General features: G+C 44.3%; 1 long non-coding RNA gene across 1 annotated transcript; it reads left to right on the top strand.

Annotated features, from left to right (window-relative positions):
• The first annotated feature begins 528 nt into the window (after positions 1-528).
• Positions 529-10,082, top strand: LOC121044058 (uncharacterized). Its single transcript, XR_005797088.1, has 3 exons — positions 529-1,344; positions 1,666-1,828; positions 8,512-10,082. It is a non-coding gene; the product is annotated as an uncharacterized LOC121044058 (long non-coding RNA).
• The last annotated feature ends 544 nt before the right edge of the window (positions 10,083-10,626 follow it).

Raw genomic sequence — 10,626 nt, 5'->3', positions numbered from 1 at the left:
GTCCAGCTGGGCACTTCTGCTCCCTGCATAGTGACTAGATAGGTATGGATTTTGAGGAGAGATTACTAAAAGTGCAGATTATCCCACTTCCAGAGACCCTGATTGTGCAGGTCTGGAAAAGAACCTAAGATTGTGACTTTCACAAGTGATTCCAACAACTCAATTAAAGAAATACTTTCCTAGCAAACCCATCAAAAGTAGACAATCCAAAATTCTTCCTTCCTCCTAATCTAGTTAAATCATGCATTTGCTCTTATTAAAAAAAAAAACAAACAAAATACAACTTTCTTTGGTTTGAAGATATTCCCATTCAAAATGAGGAGTGCTGTATCAGATGAAAGTACATCAGGTGCCTGGGTGGCTCAGTCAGTTAAGTGTCTAACTCTTGGTTTTGGCTCAGGTCATGATATATACATATACACATGTACATATACATACACACACACACACACACACATATATATATATATGTGTATATATGTATATATACATGTACATATATATTGATTTTTTTTTAAAAAAAAGGTAAGTCAGTCTTTGATGTACCAGTTGAGACTGAGAAGATGAGATGTGAGGGCAGTAATCAGCCATAGAGGAAGATGAATAAGGGAGATTGTAAAACCATGCATCAGCCTGGCAGGGAATACTCCATGTTTATTCATCTCGACGTTAACACTGTTGAGTATTAAACACTGCAATAGAAAATAAGTTCATGGAGATGGACGAGACAAAGCATCTGTCTTGATAGATGTGAGAACATGTGATTTGTACCCAGCAGAGTGAAAGTGCCGTGACAGGAGGAGACGCAGAGGCCATGGGAAACCAGAGCTGGGGGAGTGGAAAAGTCTCCATTGAAGGAAACAGTTAACCACAATCACACGGCAAGAGTTGGAATTCTGGGACAGTGTGACCTAAGTTGTCCTCAGAGAAGGTGCTCATTTGAGAAGAACAAGGAATGATGAGAGACAAGCCAGGAGGCATCAGAAGGGTCATAGCATGGGCCTTGTAGCCATGCTAAGACCATCGGTTGCATCCTGTAGTAGAAAGTGAACCCCAGAACACCATGTGTGTCGATGAATGGAGGACAAAGTCTCAGACTTCTCAGAAGATTCTGTATCTACGACCTCACAAATATGTGGGCTTCTGTGGGAGGGTGGGGACCAAAGAATATGCTAATCAAATATTATAGTGTATGTGGAGGCCTTATGGTGGAAGAACAATATAGCACATTGGAAAAAAGAAAAGGTTTTTTAAACCTGAAGCAAGAGACAGAAGGGGATTCATAAAAGATAAGGTTCCTCCAGTTCTTGTCATCTCACTTAATTCTCATGGAAATTCTCTGAGGTAGGTTAATTTTACATGTCAGTTAACTGGATGAAGAGATGCCCAGATAGCTGGTAAACATTATTTCTGGGTGTGTCTATGAGGGTGTCTCTGGAAGAGATTAGTATTTGAATCAGTAGATTGAATAAAAAATGACCTTTGCCATGTGTGGGCATCATTCAATACACTGAGGGGTCCAGTAGGACAAAAAAGCAGAGGAAGGATCAATTCTCTCTCTCTCTCTCTCTCTCTCTCTCTCTCTCTCTCTCTGCTTGAGCTGGGACATCCATCTTTTCTTTTAACGCAGAATGAGACTTACACCTTTGGTCTCCTGATTCTCAGGTCTTGGACTCCACCGAATTACATTCCAGCTTGCAAATGGCAGATTGTGGGACTTCTCGACCTCCGTCATTGTATGAGCCAATTCCTATGATAAAGCTTCTCTCATATATATCTATAGATACCTTCCTGGTTCTGTTTCTCTGGAGAAACCTGACTAATACAGGTAGGTATTTTTATTCCCAAATGGCCAATGAGAAAAATCAGGACTCAAAAGAATACATAACTTGGGAAAGGTAGAGATGGAGTTTGGATATGAATTCCTCTGACCACAGAGGCTGAACTCTTTCCTTAATGCCATAACGTTTACAACATCCAGCAGGATCTATGTGTCTTTGCTTCTACTGTGGACATTGTGTCTGTCATTTTCAAAAGACTTGGTGAATTTTCCTTCTTATTGGAACATGATGGCTCGGATAACATTGAAAGAACATGTTACCTCCATCCTGTCATTGTAAAGAGGAAACGGGCAAAGATTTTGGCATTAATCCAAGGAAGGAAGAAAGCAAGAGGGAGAAAAGAGTAAAACAAGTAGAGTTCCAGTTTCCATTATGAGTTTTCCATTAGGCCAATGAAACCCCTGTCCCCACAAGAAATTGTCCAGCAAAGCTCCATGGGAAAGGGAGCTTGGGACAGCCTGACCTGGATGTGAGAGCTCAGATTTTCCCACTTCCCTCTCCAAGCCCAGGGCAGGAGACTAATTAAAGCCAACAGGACTGGCAGAACATGACCTTTTGCAGCTGAAGGCACACTTTGAAATTTACAGGGAACCATGAAAGAGCTCAGCCTGTTTCCAGGACCCAAGTGGAGGTGACAGGATGGGTTCATTAGCCAGAACTGGCCGTCTCGGCCCACAGAAGAGTGGTGTGGGAGTTGATTCGTTCCAGGCAGAGACATGCCACCTGGCGCATCTGTAGCAAAGTTGACGTACGGTTCCCTGGACCATGCTGGAAAATCAGATGCCTTTAATGTTTCTGCCACCTACATGTCCATCGTTGTGGTAAAGTCTGGGTTTTTGTTTAAAGAACTGTCTTTTCCAGGAAAGCCACCTTAAAAAAAAATTCTCTTCAGCATCAGGATTTCATAGGTTTGACAGAAGAAGAAGAAAAAGAAATGAAGGAGACTGTGTGGGCCAACCAGTCTGTTCCCAGGGCCAACAATGAAGATTCCAGGGTGAGCGATGCGGTCTAGGGAAGGTGTCCTGTGATTGAGGTCTTCCAACACCAGTTCAGTGTCTCCCTTGGAAACTTCCTTTCTTGGAGTCTGAGTCTCTCTAAAGAACAATCTGAGAGGAAGGAGGGGAGGCGGAGAGGTTACAGTTGAGACACTACAGGAGTCAAAGAACAGAAAGGACAAGAGGAGAAACGAAGCCAAGGAAGGCTGAGCTCCAGCTCCTGGCCTCAGCCTTGCATACCCAGGTGCCCAGGGACACAGTGACTATCTCCCCTGTGTGGCCCACATCCTCATTTTCAATCGGAGAATGCCAAGATGGCCATCTGGAAGCCCCAACCTACACGTCGAACCCAGCCCCTCATGGGCCCGCACATCGAGTAGGAACGCCAAAGTCAGTCCGTCTTGCCTTCTAAACAGCTCTTGCATCTGCCTTCATCCACACTGGCCCTCGGTAGCTTCACGCCCAGTGGCCTCCTTGGCCCATGCGTCGACAGCTTCCAGAATTGTTCCTCTCCTCCTGCAACGTGAGTGATCTCTCCAGAATGTGCATCTGTTTCTGTCAGGTGGCCTCTCCTCCCCTGCTTCAAATTCCCCATCAGGACTCCAGATTTTCAGGGTAAAACTCAAAGCCACCAACTTATTTTCATGGTCTGATCCACCACAATCCTTCTAAACTTGTCTCTGGCCCCCGTTCCGTGTGGAAAAGTCGCTCCAGCATTGCCACAGACCTGTCTTTCTGCTCGAATCTCTCTTTGCCTACTGCTCCTTCGATATGAAACGTCTGCCACACCACTTCCCCCAAGAACACCTCTCTCTGTCTGGTCAGCACGTCCTCGGATATCACCTGGATGTCACCTACACCCAGAAACCTTTGCAGCTTCGCCCCTCCTGGGTGCAGTGCTGATGGCTGGCCCCTGGAGCTGCGTTCAGCTCTCCCTGCATTTTCCATTCCCCCTCAGTTGTCTCTGTGTCCCTGGGTTGTTTCTGTGGTTGCAGACACACAGCACAGCCAGCCATACAGGAGAAGGTGGCCGACACCTGTTCCATACAGAAAGGGGTGGGAAGGAATAAAACGGGGGGAAAAGGCATAATGGTAAGAAAGCAAAGGACTTTGTGCCATCTTGGGAAGGTGTTGAAACATGAGTCTTAGAATGTCATAAAGAGAGGGAACAGAACGCTACCAGACCTCTCTCCTTAGCTGCGTAGGAACGGTTAACCTCAGCCTGGCGTTGAGATAGATCTTCCCGGACCAACCCGCTCGTCCTCGGTGGCGTGGTCTCTTGCCCACACCCGGGGGTGCTCTGTGTTTGCTTCCTGTGTTTCCTGCCTACCCACTGACACGCGATTTGGCCTCTTTCTCATCAGGGAAGCTATTGTCTCTCACCGCATACGCTTAGTTTTTATTCCGCCCATCCTTCTGAAATGCTCACATCTCCCTTTGACATTTGTCAAAATGGCTTCACCTCCCAACGATTTTGCAAATTCGCTTCATTAGAGACGCCCCCAGAGCCAAGACCTGCTCTTGCAATTTAGCGATTCAGCCACCAGGTGGCAGGACAGTGTTCAAACTGCAAGGCGCTGGCTTTCCTGGCCTCCCCACCACCCCCCCCCCCGGCCCGGCCCGGCATGGCCCCCCTGCGGATTTCCACCAGAGGCAACACCCCTCCCGCCACCCTCCAGGATCAGCCTGCACCCTCCGCTTGGGTGCTTCCAGGGGCCGGATGCTATGAGGCAGCCCGCTCTCTATTCAGGTGAATCTCAGAAGGAGGGGCAGCATGCAACAACTCAACAATATTTTCTGGGCAGATAGGAGGGGTCCAGCATTTTTACAAGAGCTGGAGATACCAAGTGCTCTGCTCTTAGGGGTGCACATCACCTAGTAAGTTTCCCTTTTACAAAAGTCAAATTCCACCTTGAAAAACCCACAGACCCCTGACGGGCTCTCAACCCTGCAGTGTGTCCCTAATCCACATTCCTCAGCCCCCCAAGCTGCTCTGTTCTCTCCTTTCCTTCCTCCTTGCGCCCCAAGGAGCCTGTCAGAAGAAACAGAGAGAAAATAAGAGGCTATGGTGGCTCGGTTCCCTAGGTTGTTTTCTTCTTTTTTTTTACCCATAAGGGAAAGATTCAAATGTCCCTCCACCTGGGTCCCTTTGGTCCGCCTGAGTTAATTCACTCACCAGCTGTTAAGGCTGTTCTGTCCTTGGGTGAAACTTGGCCGCTCACCCGTTTTTCTGAGCCGCAGCGGACTCTGGCCTCATTAGAAGCCATGTGGCCTCCAAAGCTGGCACCATGGCCGTCCCCAGAGTCAGTCCGGATTACATCGGCCTCCTCTGATGGCCAGAAGCAGATTTCACTGGTTTTTCCCCTTTCAAATTTTTGCTGCCTTCTGATTTTGCTTTCTGTCTCAGAGACGCATCTTCAGTTCCTAGCTCGTTTTCACGCAGAGGTGTTATCAAGCTTCCGGATGATGCAGTCTTCTTGTCCTTTTATGCTCCAGACCCCCAAGCAACATCCATCGGGGTTACAGTTCTGGAGAGTGGTGGTCCGAAATATTATCTTTCTATTTTAAGGTTTGCCCAAACATCTTGAGCAGACGGTATGAACGATATAATTTTTGGCAAACTTAAGAGCATGATCCTTCCTGACAGATGCTCAGGAGAGTAACAAAAGCTCACGCAGGATGGCTTTGTGTTCAAGAGGCTTATTAGCATTCCTTGGGCCTGACCCTCACTAGGTTGGGAGGATGTGGAGGAGGCTTTCTGATAGAATTAAGCAGACTGGAAAAGATCTTATTTTGATCTTCTGCTTTCATTAGTGGATATCGTTCACGAGCGTGTTGAATTTGGGGAAGGAAACTAGCCCAGAGTACCTGCCGTGCATACGTCAAGCGCCTTGTAAGGTTTGCCTATGTAACCCTCACAATGACTTTGCAAGTATCCTATTATTATCCTTTTAAGAGGCATGAAACCTGAGACCCAAGAGTATATACGTTTAACTAACGTTGCGCAGATAATAGAGATTCAGACCAGCAAGTAATTCTGGGTCTGTTTGGATTCAAACCTTACTCTCCTAGGAAGTGGTATATTTCTTTTCTAAACTAACTTTGATTTCTTTTTTTGGTTATATAAGCAAAATGTGCTTCATGCAGACAATTTGAAAACTGTAAACAAAGTCCTCAAGTCACCTTTAATCTATTACTACAGACAGGCAGATGGGTGGATAGATCATAACATATTTAATTATTTTTCTTTTAGAAATTCAGGGGCAGATTTTCTTCCACAAATAACAATTCCTAGATTACAGTTGTGATTTTTTTCCTGGGGACACGGAAATGCTAGCTCAGAGTATGTGTGCATTCGTGGTTCTAGATACCTATGTCAAACTGATTTCTAGGGACAAATTAGCAGCAATTCTTAGCTGTGTATATTTCTCTCATATTGGAAGAGGCAACAATGCAGGAATTTCTACAGTCTTTGCTTACTTTTTTTTAGAAGGAAACAGCATCTTATTTTTTACTTGTATTGCTAACAAGATCAAATAATCAAATATCATTTGTGGTCATTTTTTTCAATATTTACTTTTCTATGCATTTCTATTTTCATTCATATTCTCTAGCAGGGGTTTAGATATTTCGATATTTGGAATTAGAGGTCTCTCTTCTCATTTTAGGGTAAAAAGTCTACATTTTCCCCTCATAGATCTATAATTTCTTCCTTTGCATTTTCAGAAATGAAAGAGATGACTTTCCCTTTCACGGTCACCCCCAGCACCAGTGCCAAACCCCCTTTTTTCAGGGTAGACTTTGGTTAAGTAGCAAATTCCCTTGGGTCCTAGCAGTTGCCAAAGCTTTTCTCACCTTGACCTGTCATTGCATACCTGCCCCTCTTCCTTCCATTCAGACTTTGCACATAGCTATAAAATCCTGCAAGCAAATTTTGGTTTATGTTACTTCCTATGGAAACTTCCAAGATATGTATATATAAAGAAGACTTTTTTTTTCCTTTAGATACAATATTTAATTTTTCGGAGCCGTTTTAGGTAAACTTGGTAACTTAAGTAACCTTAATTGAATTTTGAGATTTATTTTGGGTCCCTCCGGTTGCTTAGAAGATGAAATATTCTTGAAAATAATTTTGTGTCTTCTGAAGATTGTTAATAGTATAAAATATAACATTTATGGGGACTAGTAATCAATCAGTAAATATTCCTTGGGCTAATTTCTGAATTATCCTGTCCTCCTCTCCAACAATCCAAATCTTAACCGTTTTCTAACCTCAGGCCAAGCCCCTGGCCTGGCCCTGACCAGACTACACAGAAAGTTCTTGCCCTCTCTGAAGTTTTATTTTCCCGTTCAGTCTCCCTTGGCACAAAGCAAAACCCAGCCAAATGTCATTAAACTTCCCATGTGTTTGCATTTTATCTTTTCAACAAGCTTCATTAAGTGTGCATCCATTCAATTCAATTTATTCCGTGATTTATTAAGCTCCTCCTAAGTAAGACTTCGCAAATTTATGTAATTTTACATATTTGTAAACACACACACTTGTAATACGATACTATTCCAGGGAAAGATGAGGAAAGGCTAGAGACTGGACCACACAGCAGTGTGTTCGAGCTGACTCATCACTAGTCTGCAGGAATCTATGGCTAAATTTTGGGGACTGTCGTAAGCTGGCTGTTACACGTGGCCATTATTAAAACTCAAGTGTTCTCTTCTAGATCTGTCCCCAGATTTACGTTCAGTGACATCATTTTGGTAGCTTGATCTTGGCCATGGCTGGAGTATTTATACTACTGAAATTGGCAAACGTTGTCAATCAAAGTTTGATTATGGCTTTGTGGACTGACAAGGCTTAAGAAGGTAGTGGAGGCGATGTTAATGATGTGGACTAAAGTTAAAAGCGTGTTGTGCGTATAGTCAGTATCTTGCGAAGAGCACGAAGAGTTTGAAGAAATATTCTTCCAGGATTTGAATCCTGTTATCCAGTCAGGCCAAGAAACCACTCGTGTCATTGAACAATGTGTAACGTTCTGACATACATGCCGAATACAGTTTGTGTGGGTGGGAAATAGTCTAGCGCGAGGTCACATGTCAGACTTAACAACGATAAACTTAACGAGAAAAGAGCTTTCAGAAAGGGACGTGATGCAATTTTCACATCATGGTTGAATTGCAGCTATAGATTGCAGATACACGACTTTGGCAAAAATCAGCGAAAGCATTCTATGGGAATCGGTTGTTTATGTAGAGGGTACAATGAAGAGTATCGTATCTTTTATCATGATGTGTAAATTATGTGCTGCACATCCTTTATAGGAGTCAAATTTATAAGGAAGTTATATACATGTGTGTGTATACGAACACTATTATTATTATTATTATTATTATTATTGGTGAGCTTGTTAAACATTTATCTGCATATCACTTCATGTATTCTTTGTTGCAAGATGCAATCGTAGTGAATTTTGAACCAGAAGATGGAGAGCTCTGGCTGTACCCCTGGCATCATCTCCATACCCACCCTGGAGATGCATCCTTTCCTACGATGAAATACGGAATTTATAAAATATAGGTAGCATAGGTGTTTTTTTTTTCCCCAGGGGCCCCTTCGGAATAATCTCATTTGTATTCTGCCTGTAAAATACCTACACACGCTTTCTTTTCCTTCTAAACAGGAAAAGCATATAAATGAAATCTTCTTAAAAAGGAACTTGGAAGGAAGACGTAAGCTTCCTAAGTATCACCGAGAGCTTCCAGCCAGCGTCTTCCGAATTGCCCTACCACACGCAGTTCTTTCTCCAGCTCTGGAACTCTCCTCCCTTACACACTCTGGCAGCCCTCCTCCCCGTGAGACATCTTGTTCCAGAACAAGAGACACCTAAGAAAAATAAATTTACGTGTTGTGAAAACGGACATACATCCTTCAGGACTCACGAAAGCTGCCTCCCAGCCTTCCACGCCATCACGTTGCCTGTGTGCTCTCCGGTGTGTTGATCACGGTGTCCACAGGAAGATGATTCTCTTCAGCCTGAAGCTCGTTTGCCCATGTGTAGGGCATTGAATGTTGGTTTCTCTGGGTTAAATCACGGCGAGGAAGGCCTGCTGGGAGGACGCCGTGCAGAGCTGCAGTGACGTCCTCCACCACCGCCCTGCGTGACTCCACCTGTGACACGGCGCCAGCCTAGGGAGTCTCCCCGGAATTACCTTCAAGAAAATGCTGGGTTCAGGCCTCCTCTCCCTTCCCGTACTCTCAAAACCTGAGCCCTAATTTTAATTTTCTCTGATGAACCTGAAAAGATGCCCACTTTTGATTCCTGAAAAGTTGTCCACAAGGAGTAAAATAATTCGATTTAACGGATGAAGAAGGACTTCTGGAATCCACTTGCCCGCATTTAGAATGTTCCGTACCAGGGAATATCAAGGTACTCCCGTTTGGTTACATCTGTGCCGACGAGGTAATCGTGGTTTAAGGCAAACCTTCGGTTATGAGCTAATCAGTTCAGCTCGCTGACTATTGGCCTGTTATGGCAGGACAAGAATAATTAAGTGCCACTTAAAGGTATGGGAAGAACGTTAGTCAGAAATTGATGTGCCTCCAGAAGGCTCCAAATGGCCGACGTTTAATGGTCCTCTGTACGTTGCCATGGCAACTCACTTTGGTACCTCACATATCCTCAGTGTAAGAAAACAAGGGGCAGAGTGTTCTTAGGAAGGTGCAACCCCCTTTAAGCAGATCTAGAAGCATCGCAGATGAACAGAACTTGAAACATTCCGCCATGAATATTCATGAAGTAAGTTGTTTTTTGTTGCCTGCCTAGTCAGCAGTCACAAAACACATGGTGTGTGTTGGCAGCATCTTGCCTAGGTAGAGGGCTATGGACTGAGGCAATGGCAGCAACCAGGACCTGTGAGGCTGACTGACATTTCCATCTGTAGCGAAGGCTGGTAATTAACAGGAAGGAGTATGCCTGCAGCATTGCACCATCTGCTAGGGAAACGGCTCAATAAGAAAGGAGCTGGATAGCATCTCAGCGGTGGCGCGATCTGGTTCCGACATGAGGCCGGGCATCTGTTAGCTGAGGAGACGGACTATTAGGGAATTCGACTGGGAATGAACAACATGGAAAGCGCACTCTGACCTAGCCCATAAAAGCAACTCTTTAGAAATGGTGTCTTTTTATCTTACTTACCCAAGCCTTCTGAAAATGGTTTGCCAAGGGACTATTACAGGTCTGTTTGAAGGAACGCAATGGCTTCAAAAAATGCTGTTTTATTCCGACATGCAATTCTTGAAATCAGGATACAGCTGTCATCTTTCGACAATAGAGCTAATTTCAGAGCGAGGATATGAGGTTAAATTCCTCCTTTTGTCGTTTAGATTGGGGAGCAGTGGGGGTGGGGAAACAAAATGATCATTTCAATGCTATGCTATTCAAAATCAGGGAGACAAAAAAAAAAAAAAAGCAAAAAACCAAAAAACAAAAAACACAACCCTAGGACGCCCTGGCAGAAAGTGAGCAGATCAGAAATCACCCCCAAGTTCTTGTACTGTCTTCATGTGATGTTTTGTTTTAGTCGTACTGTTTTCTAATGCAAATCTTTCTCGTCATGAAAGACCACACTTTGGGACTTGGGGCATCAACCATACTTTACTAGTCTCAGGACCTTCGTTGGAGAGAATGTTGGTGGTTTAAGTACCAAATCTAGAAATGGGAGTCCAGTTCATGAGAGGGTTAGTGTGTACTTGGGGCAAGACGAATGGGCAGAACATCTCTATCAACCCGCCCCCC

The sequence above is a fragment of the Herpailurus yagouaroundi genome, unplaced genomic scaffold, assembly GCF_014898765.1.
Source record: "Herpailurus yagouaroundi ecotype Mexico unplaced genomic scaffold, PumYag 188, whole genome shotgun sequence".
NCBI lineage: Eukaryota > Metazoa > Chordata > Mammalia > Carnivora > Felidae > Herpailurus > Herpailurus yagouaroundi.
The sequence above is the reverse complement of the archived record's forward strand: the minus strand, read 5'-3'. Positions and strand labels throughout refer to the sequence as shown.